This window comes from Protopterus annectens, chromosome 10.part0 (genome assembly GCF_019279795.1).
Source record: "Protopterus annectens isolate FY-2018-M chromosome 10.part0, PAN1.0, whole genome shotgun sequence".
Taxonomy (NCBI): Eukaryota; Metazoa; Chordata; order Ceratodontiformes; family Protopteridae; genus Protopterus; species Protopterus annectens.
In genome coordinates this window covers 1,265,080,270-1,265,103,705 of record NC_056744.1, presented here as the reverse complement: position 1 = coordinate 1,265,103,705, position 23,436 = coordinate 1,265,080,270, and the positions used below count along the sequence as shown (strand labels likewise).

Genomic DNA, 23,436 nt, shown 5'->3' with positions numbered 1-23,436 from the left:
TTTCCTGGAACTAGTGTAGACCAGATACAGATTTGCTGTATCCAGGATTTTGTAAGCTTTTGAGTGGTGCTTTTCACTTTTTCCCTTAGATCTGCTAGTTCTTTGCTCTCCTGCACTTTTACTAGCTTATTAGTCTAGCACTCTACCAGACCTCTTGTAGCAATTATTGTAGCACACAACAGTGCTACCAGCACTAAACATTCTACAAGAAAACAGCTGCAGTACTTATTATTAATCCCCACCCCTCCAGATATGTGTCAAGGTCAGTTATTAATCAATAGTACTTTGGTTAAGCAATCTGTCACCCGAAGCATCATAGCACCATGGGACGTTGAGGATGAAAAAAAGTAAAAATAAAGGGTGCTATACATGTGAAAGAGTAAATAATATACTCATAACTGCAAATCTTATTATTTTGAGTTCACGTTTGTAAAATATCAGCAAAAATACAGATGGAGAGGGAGAAAGGAAGCCTTTATTTTAATGTACACATTGTCTCCCCAAGTACTTCAACAAATATGACATTAAAAATAGGCAAATTTATAGAAATAAACCATTACTTACACACATACACACGCACACATACACACATCATTCTTTTTTGAGAAACGGCATGCTCGAACTTCGGATTTTCCTTCAAAATTAAATATGTATCCACCACATTAAATGACAGAAGTGGAAGGTTATAGTAACGACATAAATGAGTGAATAAAATTACAGATTAAATATCATTTATTAGAAACTTTCTAAGTGACCAGTGCCAGTAAAAAAAAGATCCCGCCCCCATTTTTATCCACCCAATAAACATCCCTTAAAGAAATATTGCCTTGACCCCTCATACTTCACGTGTTGTAGATCTTCAAGCCTCTACTACAGTTACTTCACAGTAGGAGCACATAACCATGATGACATACATTTACACTCTCCTCTTCTTCCTCTCTTTCAGCTGCTCTCGTTAGGGGTCGCCACAGCAGATCATCTGTTTCCATTTCTTCCTGTCCTCTGCATATTGATCTGTCACACCAACCACCTACATGTCCTCTCTCACCACGTCCATAAACCTTATCTTAGGCCTTCCTCTTTTCCTCTTACCTGACAACTCCATCCTTAGCATCCTTTTCCCAATATACCCAGTATCCCTCCTCAGCACATGTCCAGACCAACGCAATCTCGCCTCTCTTGCTTTGTCTCCAAACTGTCCAACCTGAGCTGACCCTCTAATATACTGATTCCTAATCCTGTCCATCCTAGTCACACCCAGTGCAAATCTTAACATCTTTAACTCTCTTACTGGTACCTCTCTGTCACAAATCACTCCTGACACTCTTCTCCACCTATTCCACCCTGCCTGCACTCTCTTCTTCACCTCTCTTCCACACTCACCATTACTCTGAACTGTTGATCCCAAGTACTTAAACTCATCCACCTTCGCCAACTGTACTCCCTGCATCCTCACCATTCCTCTATCCTTCCTCTCATTCACACACACATTCTGTCTTAGTCCTGCTGACCTTCATTCCTCTCCTCTCTAGAGCATATCTCCACCTCTCCATTGTCTCCTCAACCTGGTCCCTACTCTTACTACAGATCGCAATGCCATCTGTAAATATCATAGTCCATGGGGCCTCCTGTCTGATCTCGTCTCTCAACCTGCCCATCACCATTGCAAATAAGAAAGGGCTCACAGCTGATCCTTGATGTAATCCCACCTCCACCTAAAACTCATCTCTCACTCCCACTGCAGACTTCAACACTGTCGCACTACCTTCGTGCATATCCTGTAACACTCTTACATACTTCTCTGCCACTCCTGACTTCCTCATACAATACCACAACTCCTCTCTAGGCACCCTATCATATGCTTTCTCCACGTCCACAAAGACACAATGCAACTCCTTCTGACCTTCTCTATATTTCTCCATCAACACTCTCAGAGCAAACATCTCATCTGTATTGCTCCTTCCTGACATGAAACCATATTTCTGATTACTAATCATCACCTCACCTCTTAACCTAGCTTCCACCACTCTTTCCCATAATTTCAAGCTGTGACTGATCAATTTTATCCCTCTGTAGTTACTACAGCTCTGCACATCACCCTTATTCTTAAAAATAGCTACCAAAACACTTTTTCCCCACTCCTCAGGCATCCTCTGACTTTCCAAGATTTCATTAAACAATCTGGTTAAAAACTCCACTGCCATTTCTCCTAAGCACCTTCATGCTTCCACTGGTATGTCATCTGGACCAACAGCCTTTCCATTCTTCATCCTCTTTATAGCTGTCCGTACTTCCTCCTTGCTAATCTGTTTCACCTCCTGATTCAGTATCTCCACATCATCCAACCTTTTCTCTCTCTCATTCTCTTCATTCATCAGCCCCTCAAAGTATTCTTTCCATCTGCTCAACACACTTTCCTCATTTGTGAATACATTTCCCTCATTATCCTTTATCACCCTTACCTGTTGCACATATTTCCCAGCTCGGTCCCTCTGTCTAGCCAGTTGGTACATGTCCTTTTCTCCCTCCTTAGTGTCCAACCTTTCATACAATTCTTCATATGCCTTATCCTTAGCCTTCGCCACCTTTCTCTTTGCCATGCACCTCATCTGCTTATATTCCTGTTTACTTTCCTCATCTCTCTGACAATCCCACTTCTTCTTTGCCAACCTCTTTCTCTGTATACTCTCCTGTACTTCCTCATTCCACCACTAGGTCTCCTTGTCCTCCTTCCTCTGTCCAGATGTCACGCCAAGCATGTTTCTAGCTGTCTCCCTTACCATCTCTGCTGTAGTTACCCAGCTATTTGGTAACTCTTCACTGCCCCTCAGTGCCTGTTTAACTCTTCCCTGAACTCCACCTCACACTCACCCTTTTTCAACTTCCACCATTTGATCCAAGGCACTGCTATCACACTTGTCCTCCTTTTCTTGATCACCAACGTCATCCTACAGACCACCATTCTATGCTGCCTAACTACACTTTCCCCTGTCACCACTTTGCAGTCTCCAATCTCCTTCAGACTGGCCCTCCTGCATGGGATATAATCCACCTGTGTGCATCTCCCTCCACTCTTGTATGTCACCCTATACTCCTCCCTCTTCTTAAAGTACATATTCACCACAGATCTGTCCATCCTTTTCGCAAAATCCACTACCATCTGACCTTCTGCATTTCTCTCCATAATACCATATCTGCCCATCACTTCCTCATCCCCTCTGTTCCCTTCACCAACATGCCCATTGAAATCCACTCCAATCACCTGTCTCTCACTCTTGGGGTACACTCATCACCACTTCATCCAACTCACTCCAAAATTTTTCTTTCTCATCCATTGCACACCCAACTTGTGGAGTGTATGCACTAACATTCATCATTACACCATCAATTTCCAACTTCATAAACATTACTCTATCTAACACTCTTTTCACCTCCAGAACACTCTCTTGGCATACTGTTCCTTCAGGATAACCCCTACCCCATTTCTCCTCCCATTCACACCAGGGTAGAGCAGTTTGAACCTGCCTCCTATACACCTGGCTTTACTCCCCTTCAATCTGGTCTCTTGCACACACAATATGTCAACTTTCCTTCTCTCCATCATATCAGCTTGCTCTCTCCCTATACCAGTCATACTGCCAACATTCAAATTTCCTACCCTCACTACTACACTCCTAACCTTCCCCCTCTCTTTGTGCTTTTAGGCATGCCTCCCCCCTCTTCTTCTTCTTCGACCAAAGTAGCCCAGTTTCCGCCAACACCCTGTTGGCTAACAGTACTGGTGGTGGTCATCGTTAACCCGGGCCTCGACCGATCCAGTATGGAAATCTGTATTGCTGTCCGCATATGTTATTTGGCAGAGGTTTTACATCGGATGCCCTTCCTGACGTAACCCTCCCCATTTATCTGGACTTGGGACCGGCATGAAGAAATGCACTGGCTTGTGCATCATTCTCCTGCTTATATCAATTTTTTTCTTTCAACTCTCTCACAAAAACTTACAGCAATTACATGACTGCCACTCCTTCCATATATCACATCACACATACTACCTACCTATATGCCATTAAGCATTCACATCACATCGCACTGATGCCAACACCCAACTCACACAAATCAAACACATCAAGGTACAGGTAACTCATTATTTCTAATTTTGGTGGAAAATTGTCCCCAAAACTGTATATTCCAAGAACAGTACTCAAATTAATTTTCATTACTTTTATGCCTCTACTAAGAGGCAACACTGAGCCCAATTTAGTACTGCTTAACAGTGCTGCCTCAACACAGTGTCATATTACCAGCCCCCATTTTAACACTCACAGTATTAAGAATAAAATCAGCCAGGACTTGCAAGATAGATGCACACTGATCAACAGCTTAATTTCATCTATCCTCATTGGGAAAACAGAAACTGAGAAAAGGCAATGCTATTGAAGCTGTTATTTGAGTAAAATTCAGTTACTGGATAGTAAGTACACTACTCGATTGGCATCAAAGAAGAAATGTGGAGAAAATCAGCCAAAAACGTTGATGAGAAAACACTGTCTGGGAAAGATCCTGCAGCTGTTCAGCAAAAAGCAGTTAAAGCTTAACCTTTGGTTCAAGACATGGCTTCCAGTAATTTAGAGGAAAAATAAATCAAAAGTACTAATAGCTGATGAAATAAAACTTTTGAAGGAATGTATCAGTTCAAATGACAAAAATCTCAAAAACATGTAAGTTTTAACAAGCTATTCAGATGAACTGATAAAACTGTAAAAATCAGATATTAAAATGAAGACAAGCCTGGCTGAAAATGTGGCTTCTATTCTATTTTTTTCCAGAAATAGTACAATTAGAAGACAGAGAAAACCTGAGATTTTCTGCTGTAACAGAGAAACAAAACTGTAAGGGACACACTGTAGTCATTTTGTGAAAGCAACAAAACTGGTGGTCCACCGCAGGATGTGTTCATTGAAAGGACACATTGACTGTATGCCCCAAACCTGGCCAAGAGAAAGCAGTTGAGCTATATTTTTAAGTATGCAGTCATACCAGCATAAAGAGATGACCTTGACAAAATTGTGGCAGAAGGGAAAAGTATCAGACATTTGAGACAGGAGAGTATATGTGGAAAATGATAATTTATTGTACACCAGGCAGAAGAGAAGCAAAGTTATCCCAGCAATCATGGAATGTAGAAAGGCAGGTGTGTGATTTAAGCTGCTGTCTCCAGCTATCTTTAGAGTATTTTTGTGGAGGATCAAATAGGTTTTTGTAGCAGAACAGGCTAATGAGTAAATACAATGTGTATCCAAAAAAAAAGACCCAGCAAGTAAAAGGGAGCTCTGCTTCTCATTCTTCTGGCAATAAAATTCATAGAGACACTACCATTGAAATCTTTTCCAATGTTCCAAAAGAAAATGCTTGGGAGGCAGTACGAAACCATAGGACTTGACTAGAAGAATTAGAAGTACCTTGGACTTGAACCAGTCAATTGTTAGTCATTGGAGATCATTAGTAAGAAGGCCAGTAACACTAAAATTAGTGAATAAATGTGAGACTATAGAGCATCAATCACATTTGTGACATATGGCTTTGTAAATAAAAGTGGCTACGAAAAGACTAGACTTTTTTTACTTTATTAAAGTTTTGGGTGGACTTTGAAGCATATACTCCACATTATGTTTTTAATGTTTTAAAGGAAAGTCAAGGGGAGAAAGTAACTAAGTAAAACCATTTTTTATTCATTATATTCACATAAAACATTTTATGGCATAAACTGCATGTTACATTGTAAAGTAGTTTTGTATAGTATTCAGAGGGGTATTTTAAATGTGTTGGAAGTCTTCAGTGACTGCTGTATGTGTTAAAGAGGTTAAGTAAACAAGTATGTATTGTATTGTGCATGCTGGAGTGGGATATAAATGTTTATTGATTGTATTATATGTAGAAGTAAGATGAGAATTTCCTTGTTTTTACAAGGGTAGGTGTCTACATTTGTATCCTAGGCATAAGATGTAAATATTTTATGTAAGCAAATAAGCTGGTAAAATAAAACAAAATGGTGAATGCTAAGCTTCTTACAACAGCAAATATATTAGCTTTTTATTTTTCTCTTTAACAGATCTTCTCAGTAAGAGACAAGAAGTCTGCAGCTGATAGCAGATAGCAAGGAGAATTCTGTATATTCTGTTCTGAGTGAAATTTACAGAGATTACTGCATTCATCTGCAAGTTGTTAGCTGCAATTTCTCATTGCTAATTACTTCTACACAGAGACAAAATGCCTGCAGGCGCAATTAATCTTGGGAGTTCTGAGAATTCTTTGCTGAGGGAAAAGCATATAAATGTGCAATATCAAGCAGTTCAGTCAGAAACTAAAGTTTGACATTATGGGAAGTGAATAAGAGAGATTTGCTTCCCCAGGAGGCTTAATACATTAACGCATTTAAACAGTACGTAAATTAGTTGTACTCAAAGGTAGCCAAGGCACCCTTCTTTGTGCTAAAAATTAATGTTTTCTGAAAGCATGCAAGCTGTTCTTCACATCTGAAATGGGAGTAAAGATAAGAAAGGAACTGCAAGTAGTATAAGTGAGAACACATGCGTAACATGCACCTTAGCATGGATAACATTAATTTTAGATTAGGTTATCGCTGTGGTTGTAGCTGTCAATTCTACCTGGAGGTATATACTTCATTTGTTAAAAGTATACCATTTTGTGTGTTTCTTCAAAGTTAATTGGGATGATGGTGTTTTGAAAATGTATTTAATTTTTTTTGATGGTTTTCATTAAAGCAAAAACTTTTAGGAAATGTGACATAGGTTCAAATGGAGGTGAGAAGAAAAAAAGCTGCATAAAAGATCAGGCTGCCAAACATTACTGTCTGCATGTAAGACAAAAAGCTAGGCATACACATTGAAAAAATGTTGCGTGTAAGACTTGGAACAATAGTATTTGTCATAATAGTTACTTTGTCTATAATATCATGGGATGTAAATGGCCTTTCAGGTAAAGACATCAAGGAAATAGTATTAAATTAAATTAAGAAACACAAGATGCAAATAGATACAGTTGGATAGAAATGAACATGTGTATTTGAAAAAGAAAGATGTCAGGATTAATATTAAGCAGATTATCGTGGATAAAGGAAAAGGGAATTAATAATATGATTGCCATATACTCTCATATAGTGATAGAAGAATGGCTAAAAAAGCAATAATGGGAGATTTGTGTTAGTAAGGGGCTTTTGGCAAGGGATGAGAATTATGCTGGCATATTTTATATTCTATCAAAAACTGCTATTATAGAGCTTATGAAGATGTTGGGAAAAATAATCAGCCTTTAGCAGGGAATATTACGTAGAGTGGGGATTTGAACTTCATATGCAATGGTAACGATGTATCAGAGAGAAGTAGAAGGGAAAATGTAGATGTATCAGAGAGATCTAGAAGGGGAAATATAACAAGAGTGAGTAGATTTCTGAAGAAATTAAAAAAATGTTTGGTATGGAAGACCTGAGTTCAGTAGTAGGAACTCAAGCAAGTGGGCTAGACTGGATAAAAATTATATTTCACAGGAACATACGCATTTAACTGAAAGCTTCGACACACATCCAATAACTATTTCAGACCATGCACTAATAAAAACTAAAATAGAAATGCAGGATAATGAAGTTAAAATTATACACTGCCACTTTCCCACCCACCTGTTAGGGTAGCTGAAATAAAAGAGAAAGAAATATGGTTAATAAGTAACAGGAATAATTTAGAAGGGCTGACAAATGTTAAACTATTGCAGAATAAGGGGACACTCACAGAACAAGAAAAGGAGTAACTGCAAAGTACTAAAGAGAAAAAAAGGAAGTATGCGGCTAATATGCATGAGTTTAGAAAAGTTGCTGTTAAGCAACTGTTTTTGATAACTCCAGAGCACAGAATCTTTTAGACAACAGAAAGCAGAAAGGGGGATCACCAAACTGAGGGAGCCCATGAGAAGAAAAACAACCAGAGATCCTATATAGGTATTAGAGATATTTGAGAAATTTTATGAAAATTTGTATAAAGCAGAGGAATGTGCAAACCAAGAAGAGTGCAAATGGAAATATTTATGAAAGACTTAATTATGCCAAGATTAGAGGAAGATGAAGCAACAACTGACAGTTAAGATCGGAGAAGATGAGATAAAAATGGTGATGTATAATCATTCTGCAGGGAAGTTCCAAGAAACAGATGGTGGGCCTGAGGATTCAATTCTACTTTTAGTCAGAGATATCCAAAGTATTCGGACTTTAGACAACAGCTCAAGAAACACCTCTTCAATCGAACAAAATGGAGCTGCACTTATACAGGTCACATTATATGAATCCTGCAGCTTTCTGTCATATTTCATCCTTACTCCTCTTGTCATCCCCTCACTTTCTGCCTGTTATTCATCCTGTTTCCATCTTTTCTTCACATCTCTCTCACTTCCTCTCCTCTCCTTTTGACTTCTCTTTCCTCTGCATGCCTCTTACCAGTTCTCTCTTTTCTGCCCATGGTATCCCTTCTGCAGCTATTCAAACTGACCTCTTCTAATGCCTTCATCCCTCTCTATATAATGATATGCTGCTATCCATATTGCATAATTCATCTCATTCATTATGGCTATATCTTATCCAAAAAGCTCTGCTAAGCATGATTCCATTTTTCCATCCATATTTTGACATTATATAGTGCTTCTTGAACTAAACGTTGGAGCATATTCTTCTGTCTGCAAATACTTATTTTTTTAGCATATCATTGCATCTGTAAATAGGTTTTCGTTCATTTTATGTAATCCTACTCACCCAGGCTGTCTAAAGATGGTCTATTGATGTACTATTCTGCAAAGACTGTTGAGTGGTATGCAAATTTATAGATATCCATATTATGCAATACCTCAGTAGAGCAATATACAGGCTACATAAGTATTTGAAGAAGCATTGCAGTATGCAAGTCTGTTTTGCACTGCACAGATGCTGATCCAAATAAGTAATACAGAGCTGTTTGTGTGTGCAAGTGTGTGTGGTGTGTGTTTGTGATGCTAGCTGCCTGAAGTGACCTTTGGTTAGTAAGGATGGGGAGATCTTGGATGCAGAGGGTGCTGGTATTAACTGTTGGCATCTATATGTGTTGGTGTAGTGCTACCATTCTGTGCTAATAAGTAACACATGTCCCAACCCCATAATATAGGGGCACACACACTTCTGCCACACCCAGATATAAACAGACATGTAGATATGCAAACATAAAAGCACATACTTAGATAATCTCAACTCTCTCTCTCTCAGTCACACACACACACACACACACACACACACACACACACACACACACACACACACACACACACACACACACACACACAAACATTCATTCCATGCACACAGAAATACACACACACACACACCCACATGCACTCTTCAAATAGACACAGTCATAATTAACCTGTGTTCGTCTGTGGATAACACTCTCTCATTTGTTGTTCATGTTTCTAAAATACTTGGGAATATTTGTATTGCTCAGTAGTGCAGAGAATATGGTATCTGTACCTTTCTTTTAATTGTAGTAGCTACATCATGTGGGATTTCTGCTGTTGTTTTCATTGTGTGGTTGCACTTTTTTTTCCTGTGAGGAATATTCCATTTACAAAGGGAATGTTGATTGATGTGTGCAGTGTCAGCATGCTCATGTGTGCATCATAATGAACTTTTATTGTATACTATGCATGTGACAATATGTGAATAAAGTTCACAAGATTTAAGTTTGTCAGTGATTCTCTGAGGTAAAGAAGGAAAAACAGTTGCCAAATCCTAGTTCATGCATCAGTGTTAGCCAAAAATAAAAAATCAGCAACCTAACGTGCAGATCAACAGTAACCCTTAAAAATTGTTTATTCATTAGTCAGAAGTTGAATGAATGTACTTATTTATATAATATAAACATAGACAACCTCAGTTTTAATGTCAACTGTTATTTGATATACCAGACATTATTACATTGTTCCATCTTAACAATTTCCAGTTTCAATGCTGTACAATAGTTCAGCAGAAATCACTTATTATATTGTTGATACAAACAAAATGAAGTAGCGCAAACATGCAATTTGGTAGTTATATATAAACAAATGAACAAAATGAAATAGCGCAAGCATGCAATATGGTAGCTATATATAAACAAATGAACAAAATGAAGTAGCGCAAGCATGCAATATGGTAGCTATATGTAAACAAATGAACAAAATGAAGTAGCGCAAGCATGCAATATGGTAGTTATATATAAACAAATGAACAAAATGAAGTAGCGCAAGCATGCAATATGGTAGTTATATATAAACAAATGAGCAAAATGAAGTAGCGCAAGCATGCGATATGGTAGTTATATATAAACAAATGAATAAATTCTGTTTTTATTTTGGACTAGAAGAGTTAGACAAACATTGTTTTACTCTGGTGACTTCATGTATCAGATATGTTAGCTGTATCAGGGTTAGCCTTACAATTTTGTGAGCACCAAGGGCAATGAACACTGAATGGGGCACCTGCAGAATTAACAGTGCCCCAGGGCCTTGCAAATTTGTTAACTCGTCAAAAGTCAAGTAAGATAAAAGGAACTAAGACACCTCAGAATTAATCCACCCAGTGAGCTCAGCAGCATTTACAGAGTCTGGGGCAAGATTAAACCAATTATAGCAACAAGGCTAAGACTGTTAAAAAATCCAAGAAGAACACAAATTCAAAAAACACACAGCTGGATTAATTCAATTAGTCAGCTTAAAAGGATGAGCAGAAATTTGGGCATCTAAAAGGATTATGAGAGAACTTGTTCGTCAAAGCAAAAGCAGAAATAAAAAGTTAAAGGTCCTAGCACGATTAACAGAGACAGGATGCCCATCAAAGTAAACAGAATCAGGAGGCCTGAGCAATCAGAACCAACAGTCAGAGAGGCCACTTACAAATTAATAGAACCAGATTGTGTAAAGCAACAGCATTAAAACTGTCACAGATGTTTCCATATTACATACAGACTTAGGTACACACAGTCTGTTTGCTTACCCTGCAGTATAAACTCAGTCTGACTTCGCCAACCATCCCAACAAAAGTATGGCACTCGGGTCAGATTTATTGAAAACATGAGTCATTCCACCAAATTAAGTCTGGTCTTTTGTAACAAAAATCTGAATTTTGGTGCAAACAAACTCTCGTTTCAGTGGTGGTAAGAACAGGATATCCATTAGTATTCACATTAGGAGAATTATAGCAGATTTATTAAAATAATGATGCCCACAATTACATATGCATCTATCAAAGAATGATAACATTGAAGGTCAGTATGGTTCTGATGAGTCTTAACCAGGTGTTTACTTTTAAGCCTTGTTTTCTAGCATTTATGCTTAAGGTATGATCGACATGCTATATTCTATGCGGACTTCTTGTTCAAACTTCATAAACAGAAGAGCTAAACATAACAGATATATATAGAGTATAAGGTTAGTTGTCACCCATTATTAATGCGCTTTGTTACTAATGTAATTATTAGCACCTTAGGCCCTCAGTGCCATTATTTGATATACCAGATGATATTGCAGTATTAAGGGGGGATATTGGGGGTATATGACTTTCTGATACACCTGCATCATTTAAAAACCTATTGTTCCACAGTACTATTGCATGTGAAACTGCAACAAGGATTTTTATATTAAAATCACACATTTTCTTTTCAAACAGTTATTGGCTTTAAGACAATGAATATGTATTTGCAGAGAAAGATAAATATATCATATTTCATAACTGTTATAAATCAGTGGAACAATGGTATTTCATGCATTTGTAATAGCAATACTGGATGCAGAAATAAGGATATTTGCATTGTTATATTAAATCCAGTTTCTGCACACTTGCTTGAATATTTTTTGCAGTAGACAGTGAATTCATATGTATCTTAAAAATAAACTAGCAATCTCACACAAAGGTATTGTAATGCTTGTCTCTTTAGTCTAAACTGAGACACACCATTTCACTTCAGGTGAAATGCATTGCCTCTATTCACCTTTTCACTTCAGGCAAAATGGATTGTCCCTGTTCAGATTTCCTCCCCTCCGCAATACTTTTTCTTCCTGAGTAAAAGGTTTACTACTTAACATATGATATACTTCACAAGTATCATTCTAATAAGTATTGTAATATGTACATTCCATATTTTGATGGTGATACATGTGACACAGTTAAGCAAACACATAAGGCTGTTGCCAGAAGAAAAGATATTTCAACTATGAAAAAGAAGTTTTCTCCCTATGCTGTTGAAGTGATCTTTTTCATATTTCCCAAGAAACACTGAACCCATCTGATGACATCTACAGCCCTTCTGCCTCAGTCATTGTAACACTTTTTACTTGTTCATCATGTTTCTGCCACAATCAGAAAAGCCTTCTGTCTGGAGCAGCTAATTTCCAAGGAAGTATCTTCATACTACTACTGAACTCTTCTCTTCTTCTGTCAAGCCCGTCATTGAATAGAGCACCCCCTTTGCCATGTAAAAATACATACGTATTATCCCACAGATTTCGAATCAAGAAAATCAAGGATATTTAAATCCTACAGCTATCCCAATAGATTAGCATGTCCCTGCTTACACTCAGTAGCCTTTCATTTACTCCATCGTCTGTGTCTTTATTTTTCAAGAAATGAAAGACTCAGTTCTATCTGGACTCCTAATTCTTTGCAGATCTACTGGATCTACAAAGACCCTCATAGATTACACCACCAAGTAAACAAGTCTCAGTAGAGGGATAAGTTCCTATCTCAACATATTGTCAGCCTGTGAAATAAATTAGCACTATAGGTCTAAGAAAGTACTACTTTGACAACCTTTAAGGATAGCATTTTATTTTTATGTAAAATTTGTTAATTCAGTAAATGAACTTGCCCAAGGACCCTTTTCAGCTATGACCTGGGGCATGAAGCCAAAGGCAACTACAAGCATGAGATGTTCCACAATCAGCTACCAAGAGTATTTAGAACAGAGACATATAACTCATTAATAAAAATATATAATTACATCTATTAAAATATAAAACATTGAACTACTAACATGCAACAATATGTACCCAGCAAAGAGAAATCTTGATGAGTGGATGGGAAATAGAAAATTCACCCCGGGATCACTCCAGTGGCTCTACTCGACAGAGGCATTAAGAACTAAGGTCGGGTGGCACGATGCCAGGGTAATCCTGTGGACTAGGCATGTAAAGGCTCCATGGCCATTAGCCTAGTACACACCTATGAACTTATAACAATTAACAAATTATATCCCCAAAAATTTTAAAAAGGGAAAAGGGAATTTTTTACCCTGATTTGCAACAGCTTATATTAGACATCAAACAGTATGACTGGAACATATTAGCCAGTACACCTAAAGCAGTGACATTTATTTTCTTTTACAAGTTGAGAAATTAGAAGCTTTTTGAATGATTGAAGTTGATCAAATCTCCTAATACTTTCTGGGATGCTTTTACACCAAGCATGTACAATTTCAGAGAATGCCCTTTTCATACAAGAAAAGAGTAAATGACTCTTACTAATCAAATGGTTTACTTCTCTCTAAGATAGTAACATTGATTTCTGGTGTTATGTGTTAAGGAGACGTGGCAGTATTTGTCATGAGGAGCTCTGAATATGAGAGTGCTGAGGTGAAGAAATGCCAACAATGTCACAAGGAGCTTGTTGTTTGCATTTATTGTAGTACATTGATGCTCTGTGTTGTTATCTGGATTTATAAATGTGAGAATGTTATTGTCAGTATTTTGAAGTGGATTTGGTGCAATGGTTAAAGTTTTTACCTTATAGATACAACGTACAGGGTTTGATTCTTACCTTGAGTTATTGGCTAAGCTTAAATTATCCTTTAACTGTTTCTGTGGTGCAGTCAGAGTGATTGGCTGGTAACTGAAATGTTGGTGGTTCAAGTCCACCCAGTTACAATGCTTCCTGTATGAGTCTAACATTCAGTATAGAGGCCTTAGGCGGTGAATTATTGAGATGCTTTCCATAGGTGCTTAACCTGCCCATACTTTGGGGAGCTCGGGAAACTGAGTCAGGCTCCTCAATGGTCTCCTTGACCACAGACTTAGTAGCTGCCCATGAACTTAAGTAATGAGGCACTTTGGACCAAACATAACATAATAATTGTGGTGAGTATATTCTAGCCTGGGAAGAGGGACACTTTTTTGCTAAAATAAGTCTATCTTTTGTTGTGAGTAAGTCTGAGATTCTATAAGTTTCAGTTGATGTATTAACTCAAGACTGCATAGTAAATGATAGATTCAGGATCAGAAACATGCTTAGGCATTTTTGCTGTTTTGTGACAGGAAGGTATTTTTCTAAGTGGTCTTTACTAATGAAAACATGGGTAATCCTAAGCTACTTGAGCATATCAAATAACATGGCAGTAGTTTTGATTGTATTGATTGTATGTTTGTTGGCATAAAGGCAGTTTCCGATAACTTTGAAGTCATCCTGAAGACCATTGCACAGAGCAGAATGGTTCTTATTGACTTTTGTAAGGGCTATATTGTCAGCATACAGCATTCAGTTGTCTGAGGCAAATCCCAGGTTAAGTTATTTAAAAAGGCTTGATGACCAAATGGGTGGACACTAGGCCTTTGTGTCAGACACCTTATGCATGGCCCTGCTATTTTTGAGAGGTGAGCGCTGGTAAGTGCTTGAAAAGTGTGCCAAACAAGCAATAATTCCCATCAGGGTGTGAGTTTTCATGGAAATAACGGTCTGCTCAGGGGTGTTGTTAGGCCTGATGCCACATGCAGAGGGCCTTAACCACCACTGTAAGGACCATTACTTCCCTCATAGTATCCATCCTGGTGGGCATTATTACACTTAGATACTGGGGTATCTGTTGAATTATTTTGTTTTTTTTCCCATTGGTATATGTATGTATTATATGTTTTATGCAAAACTGGTCATGGACCTAATGTTTCAAATTCACTGTAGCATATATAACTTTTATTACAATAAGTAGTTTACAGCAAAAACATAAGTTATGTAAGTCCTTATCACATGTATTTGCATGCATATACACATAAAAAAAGCATCCAGTGATTACAGGAACTTTATTAACTGAGTACACTTCAGCTCTCTGTTTATGGTCAAAAGATGAAAAAAAATCAAACAGCGTAAGTCACTGCAACCCCCATGTCCCTCAACTGTCCCTTTTCTCTGTACTTATATTTGTAATAACTGAGAAACTTTTTTCCCCAGGCCTTTCCCTGAAAATAAGATCAGTCCCAGTCAGACTTTCCCCATAAACAAATATAAATAAAATAAATATATAATTTTGCTGTGAAAATGTTTGATTTTCTAATAAATCACTTAAGATTACTGTCAGTCAATTAAGCTAGATATTGAAGTTTCACGGTTTCTTATTATTTAGAAAATGCAACTGTTATGTTTAAAGATTTGTATGATTTTAGATCCCCCATCCACAGAGCTGGCTTTAACCAGAACTGTTGCGCAAAGAAGTTGAGAGGGTATGTGTTCAGTCTCAATTTGTTTGCTGCATTTCTCTATCTCTGTCTCTCACACATACATAGTTTGTCTCTCTCTCTCTCTCTGTTATTCTGTCTAGTGCATATAAAAACATGTATGTATACAAATGCATGTACTTACGTAGAGACACACAAACACACACACACTGTAGACTGTAACTTACACATTTCCATAATTTTCCTAAATCTTCAGGTACAATTTTTGTCTCGGTCAGGGCTGAAACACTAACAGTCATTTGTCTTTTTTCTTTTTTTTTCTTTTTCATTTTGTGCATTATGGCAGTTTAATGTGTTGCTGTGAAGCAGCAAACATATTTTACTGGGCAATATATGTACATTAATACCCTGCTGGGGAACATTCGTTCTTAAAAGCATGACAATGTAAATTTAGCCCTTTATGTATCCTGTAAGTGTGTCCACTGACAGGTGCATATGCAAGACATGGTATTGTCTCTGAAATCATTTGCCTAGACGTGTTTCTGCATCCCTGTGTTCCTGTGACTTTACCTGCACTTTTCTGTTTGACCCATTTACCTTATTGTTCTCATTTTTCCTCTTTTACCACTGCATCCATGCCCGACTTTCCAGACTTCTTCTCTTACTTGGGTCTTACATTTCTTTCACATCATGCTGCGTTGTTAGTTTTACTTTTCATCTTTTCTCTAAGCCTAAGTTTTGACATCTACATAACATACCTCTGAAATGTCTCAGATTTGTATTGATGTCCCTGATACTTGCTTAGGTTTTGTCTCTTCCCCTCCTTAAAGAGCTGATTTTTTTTTATAACTGTTTGGGTAGTTCAACATGTACATTGGATTACACTCAATACATAATGGCAGTCATTATAGCTACAAACCACTTTATCATCATCCACTCGTAGGTATTGAGGTGTCATGTCAGCTGTTGCCATCTTTCTTTAAATAAAGCCAGTCTCCTACATTCTTCAACAGTCATGGTGCATCCTCTTCAAAGTCTATAACTTGAAGTGAACATAGCACCAAACACCCCAACCCCTGCAGATGCAGCATCATTATACTAACAATACAAAACTGTCTTATTTTTGTGCTGTCAAAATGTCAAAAACTCTTTACACAAGTCTCTTAGCAACAGTAGGCATAAATCCCTTATTACATGTGGTCTGTATGTCTCCACATCAACATGTGACTAACAGCAAAACACTCCTATATATTATAGGCATTCAGCTACTGGGAATCATATCACTCAAACTCATAGCACATGAAATACTGACAAAGCCAGAATTAAAAGGGGGGGGGGCAAAGACACAGAAATGGAGAGAGATTTGAAATACTGCTCTTATAAACTTAGAAAGTTGCTAGAATAACATGTCTTTTATTACCATGCATTTTCTGAAGGTTAAGGAGTCTGAAACTCAAATGTCTGCCATTATTTACTGACCTCATTTCTCAGTAATTTGCCAGAAAACCATAATTTGTATAAGGGACAGAACCAAAATATGAGGCAAAAATCTGGACATTCTGTGAAAATCTAGAGAGATAAAAGGTATACTGCGAATGTCCTAACTATTGGTGATTGTATTATTAGGCACACAGACTACACACTTAGTAGGCTGGATAAGGAGAGAATTATAGTCTACAGTGTCTCAGGAACCAAGATTGTGGACATAACTAGGGCCTATAAACACTCTCTCCTCCAACATGTATGACATGATTGCAGCTTATGTGGAGAAACTGATTTGAAATGAAAACCTGTCAAGACTATACTGAAGGATATGATGGAGCTTACCCTGATAGCTTTAGCTATGGGTAAGACACTGTTTCTGAATGGAATTCTCCTCTCTGCTTGATGCCTATATCTAAGGAAATTATTATTGAGTTCAGTAATTGGATAATTTGCTGTGGACATTATGGGTAGATACAGTATGTACCATTCTGGCATGAGATGATGGGTGGTCCAACTCTCTGAAAAAAGGGTTTCTGCATCTAATGAACACCCAGCCTGATAAACGCCACAGGTCCCAAAATGGATGATATCAAGATGGCTCTAATCAATGTCAGCTGTCTTAAAAATAAACTACCTGAACTCAAAGCGTGTCTCTATTTGGAACCTGGCCTTTGTATGTATTGTTACCAAGATAGGGCTAAACTCTGCAGAGAGCACTTTTTCTGTGCCTGAAGTTTGGGCCTACTAAAACTTCAGACCCACTGGTAATTTGTATTTATTGGGGATAATACCCTTTTCAAAACAGTGAGATTATTGAACTTCAGCTCACCTTAGGGAAAGCAAACATCCAGCTTACAACCTGCTCCAGGTGACTAAAATAAATCCCTGGCATTTTTAAAGGATATCCCTGTAAGCAAGGACACTTCAATCCTTAATGACATTAACTCATTCCCTCCAGTACAACTCTTTTGAGTGTGTACCTGTAACTCCCAGTGGGTGTGACTTTAGCCTTTAAAAAAATGAAGTTGTCACTTTACAGTTCTAACAAATATTCATTGACAAAGGTCAAATATCAGTCCAATTGTGTTTGCCATCATGTATGCTTCAAGATAAAATATTCTGATACCTTTTATGTATCATGGTTTTGGAATTATTAATGTGAATATGAGCAAGAAATATTTGACGCCTGCAGGGACAGTAGGAGATAACTGTAGAAATGCCTGAAGGCACACTTGGCTGTAATGAGTTAACCATCCTTTCACTGACACTTCCAGTGTTGGGTATGCTTAATGATTATTGCACTGGGTAAACAAGAACACCCTGGATCACACTGCCTCACATATACAGTCTCAACAGACCCTAGTCCAGGAGTTTGCAACCTTTACTATTAAAAGAGACATTTTGGCCCCTCTCCCACCAAATAAAGTTCATTTGGAGCCGCAAAACCTATTCGACCCCTAAAATGAAGATGATACAATGTATAAAGTTTTATATATAGTTATTAAACTATATATAAAATAATTATGTTTATAAGAACAATATTTAAAATCCATCCCTATTTTTGTTCCTTTGTTGGGATTGCTGTGTGTGTGTGTGTGTGTGTGTGTGTGTGTGTGAGAATCATGCACCTCTTGTAAGAAATCTGGACAAAGCTATAAATAATGGGAAGACAATGGCCCAAAAATAGGGGCACATTTTAAATATTGCTCTTGCAAACTTTGAAAGTTGATAAAATAGCAGGTTTTGCATTAGCATGAATTTTTTGAAATCTGAAACTCAAATGTATGCGTATATCTTCTGACTTCAGCCCTCAATGATTTGTCAGAAAAAACACAATTTTATGAGAAACAGACCAAAATATGAGGCAAAAATCAGGACATTCTTCAAAAATCTGTACAGTTGTGAGGCAGTTGTGTGTGTGCACGTGTCGAGAATGCATGTTAATGGAAACTGTTATTCGAGCAAGTTTCTAAGTTTATCACAGCAATATATAAAATCCAAAAACCACGGCACAACAAACTAAGGTACTCAAAAACAAAAATAAACTGGGAACAGATGGCACCACAGCCCTTTAATTAAAATAAACAGATATACAAGAATAAAATAAATCAGAGAAACACTGGCAAACAAATCAGATAAATTTTCTGATTTATTTTATTCTTGTATATCTGTTTATTTTAATTAAAGGGCTGTGGTGCCGTCCGTTCCCGGTTGATTTTTGTTTTGAATATATAAAATCCGTCACTATTTTTCTTCCTTTGTTCCGCCTTTATTTGTGGCTGTATCCAGATTTCCTGTGGTAAGAGTTTGAGGTATGGTGAAGAGGTATATAAACCTTTCAGAAGATGTTGCTGCTGCCAAGGGATTGCTCGATCACTCTGTGTGTGGAATGCATGGTAACAGAAACCATGTTATTCTAGTATGTTTCTAAGTTTAAGAGCAATATTTAAAATACGTCACTTGATCACTCTTAATGTGTGCGTGTGTGTGCATGTCGTGCGGCAGAGTGGCCATTATTTTTCAAAGCTACAGGGAGCCACTGCAGAAGGGTGGAAGAGCCACAGGTTGCAGACCCCTGCCCTAGTCTGTCAAATCTATTAAAACATTCACAAATCTAATGGTGTCAAAACACCCACTCAAGGGACCTCAATCTTCTTTACAAAATTAATAAAACATACAGAAGATTTGCATAGCTGTTATCACTTGCAGTGCTGCGGATGCATGGCATAAGAAGTGTCTTGAGAGCATGGAAATTCTTACTGTTATCTAATAAACCAAGAAGCAACATGTGTGGTTGATATCTCCGAATTACCTTTGGACCATCTGCAGAATGTTTCATGCACTAAATATACTCTATAGCTGCATGTAAATGTTCTAATTTTAGTGTGTTTATTGTTTGAAAGCAAAGTGGTTATTTTTGGTATCGTGTCTTCAAAGCATATTACATGTATGATCTCTGTACTTGTGCCAGTAGAAAACTTGTGTTTTGGCTCAGTGTTCTTGTATTTGAGTGTTTATATAGTCGAAAATGTATCTCTTCACTGACCCTGATTTTTCTTCGTATTTATCCCTATCCCTCATAACATACTCGATTCTCTTGTAAGTCACAGAGGTTTACATTCAGTCTATAATGCCGGACATGAGTTTCATACTTATTCTGTAGAATAGTGATGAATGCTTCTTAATCTAGAAATTCATGCTGATGCAAAATCACATTGGGTTTCCAAGTAATTAGGGCACTACTTAAAGATTGTCCTTTATTTTGGGCATTTGATCCCTGTTATTTTTGGCTTTGACCCTGATTCCTGAGCAAAGAAGTTGACCTATGGTTCAGAAAATGAATTGCTGAATGTTTAAGATATATCAGAAATAGTGACAGAAATAATGTTTTGCATTATTCCTAACAAGTACAATAAATGATGGTATGAAACATGTTTTCAGTTTTAAAGCTTGGCAAGGTTTTTCATAAAATATTCAATGGAAAGCTTTTGAAAAAGGTTTACTGATTTGAAGGTAATAGAAGAGGTGAGAAAAAATAAGTTGCCAGACTCGGATCTAAATTTAGTATAACCTATTTAATTAAACTCATACAACTGTAGCTGAGGGATTAATTTAAATGTGTTTGTGATTTGTCATAGTAAGAGATGATGATTTAGATTTATACAGACTCGTGTAGGTGGAGAAAGAAAAAAATATTCTGTACTTTTGTTTCATAGAATATTTGGTGACTTATAAATGTGTTTAATTCTTAAAAAAATAAGAAAGAAAAATGGCAGTTTTATCATAATAGAGTATTTACAATGGTAGAATCCTGACCATGTCTTTAAGAAGGAGTTCAGTCTTGGGAATGTAATTTATTTCATCGCTACACTTCAAGCAATGTTATAGCCTGTAAAGGAAAGATTTATTTCAGGAAAAAAGAGAGTAATGGTGTGTGTCCCTTTTTTTTGCCAGTATTGGGATTGCTGGTACTAGTAAGCCGTGGTGGTGCAGCGGTAGCGTCGTCGCCTCACAGCAAGAGGTTCTCCCATTCAATTCTCGGTTGGAGCACCTTCTGTGTGGAGTCTGCATTTCCTCCCTCGAGTGGAGTACGAAAGACATTCGTCAATGGGCATGCCTTCGTTGAAGGTTGGGCATTGGTCTGGAACCTCGGCACTATAAAAATCTACCACCGATCATTAGCAGACTGGAGTTCCGCTGTGGCGACCCCTAACCGGGAAAAGCCAAAAGAAGAACAACATTGGGATTGCTGGTAGTGGGGAACTAATGGGCATAAGTATCAGTCTAGAGTTATGTATTCAAAGTTGATAAAGGGAAAAGACACTGGAGTAGCTGAACAAGGAACTTTTTTATATATAACAGATTAATTAGATTATAGACATGATGCTCGTATTGTCAGTAGCATCAGTGGCACTGGAGTGAATCACAGTTGCTGTAAGGACATAATTTGTTGAGAGCATATTTTGGGAAAATTTTTAGCATGAGCCCATGTATCTCATTATTTATTTTTATTTCATTAACCAGAAAAATTAACTGGTCTAATAACACTTTTAGTCACAATCCAGGCTCAGAAGGCAAATACAAAATATATATAACAGAACATCATCATAGAATTAGAATACATTAATTATTTTATTTATTTGTATTTATTTTACATTTGTTTACTGCGAAGTCTGACTGGGCCAATGGCCCTTTTTCAGTGGAGGCCTTGAGAGAAAAGCTCCACAGCAAATGAAAATTCATACAGATATAACAACGCATTGCAAATAAGCAGACATTATAACAAACAAGTAATTGAATACCGATATTAAAAAAGAATTGCAATTACAATATTACAAATTATAAATAACATACAAATGAAACAATAATGAAAATACACATTTAAGCAGAAAAAAGGTACATTTTAAATGACAGTCTGAACACATAAACAGTTTTGTAGAAATGGATACAATGTTTAAATATGGAAGAATGGATATAATTTACACAATCTATAAATTATGCAGTCAGCTTGCAGGGAATTGTAATCTAACTTATATGACATGAAGATATGAGACAAATATTTAGAAGTAACAACAAAAAACTAAGAAAATCTCTGGCCTTTTTGACACCAGGGATGGTGTCTAGTCACTGTAGTGTGGTCTAAGTTCAAAGGTAGCTTTTTCTATTTTACTGGTGGTGCTTTTATTTGGAGGGGAACTTCAGTCTTGAGTCTTATGGTCTGCTGAAGGTTGCAGAAGTTATAGAACTTAACCTATTGAAGCTGAAGAAGATGTGTCCTCAAAAATGTCTCCGCAATCAAAAAATAAATTTTTTGGAAGAGACAGATGGCTCGTAAGCTGTACTAAATTGTTATACCTTAATAAATGTTGTTGTTGTGTCTTTCGGCTTTTCCCAGTTAGGGGTCGCCACAGCGGAACTCCGGTCCGCTAATGATTGGCAGTAGATTTTTACGTGCAGAGTTGCCAGCTCTGACGCACAACCTTCAATGAAGGTACGCCCATTCACACATGTCTCCACACAGAAGATGCTTTAGCTGAGAATCGAACAGGACAACGTCTTACTGTGAGGCGACAACGCTACTGCAGCACCACCACTAATAAATGTATTGTTTCCAATAAACCTGCAAATTCGTACTTTAATTTGGCATCACTGATTGGTATAATTACTAACATTTTCATATCAAGGTCTGTAAAAACTTATGAACATATGGGCTTCAGACCCAGGATATATGTTGATATAATATTAAAGTATGTGACCATGATGCTTCAGAATAACTATGGTATTTTTCACCTTCTTTTATGACACAATGAACAAATATAATGCATTTTAGAACATGCCTACCTCTCTAGTGCTGTAGTAATTGTGCAGTTTATAATGGCACACATCACTCTTATCTAACCATGATGACTAGGCCAGTATTCTGTAATTTGCATCTAGGGTAAATATGTAATTCTCAGGTAGTCATTTCATGGCTTACTATTATGCCATGGTTTTGCTGTGCTGGCTTTGTAGAACTGACAGAAGAAGAAATGACAATTACTAGTGGCATATTAAGTGTACCTAAAGCCCTCAGACCATGGGCCCCTCCCACCGTCAAGTTTTCTTTTTTTTTTTTATTAAAGCTATGCATAAATTATTAATACATTCATTTGGATTCACTTTCCTGAGTCTTTTAAATATATATTTATTGTTTAATAAAGCAAAAATTGTTTGACTTTGTATTAAATTTGAATAGTCTTGAAAGTTTTTTCAACAATAAGTGAATCAAAGTATAACCAGACTAACCAAAAATAATAAAATTATCCATCTCAAAATATTTTAGTCAAAAGTTCACTTAGACTGCTCTCATTATAACCCAGCAATGTCCATATTCATCAATTACAGCCACATCATACAGTGTGTATACCTTGCATGTCCAGCTGTGATAAAGAATGGCTACAGTAAAATATT

General features: G+C 37.2%; 1 protein-coding gene across 1 annotated transcript in view; it reads left to right on the top strand.

Annotated features, from left to right (window-relative positions):
• The window catches only part of ASTN1 (astrotactin 1), a 5,143,480-nt gene that overhangs the window by 3,701,888 nt on the left and 1,418,156 nt on the right, over positions 1–23,436 (top strand). The window lies entirely within an intron of this gene.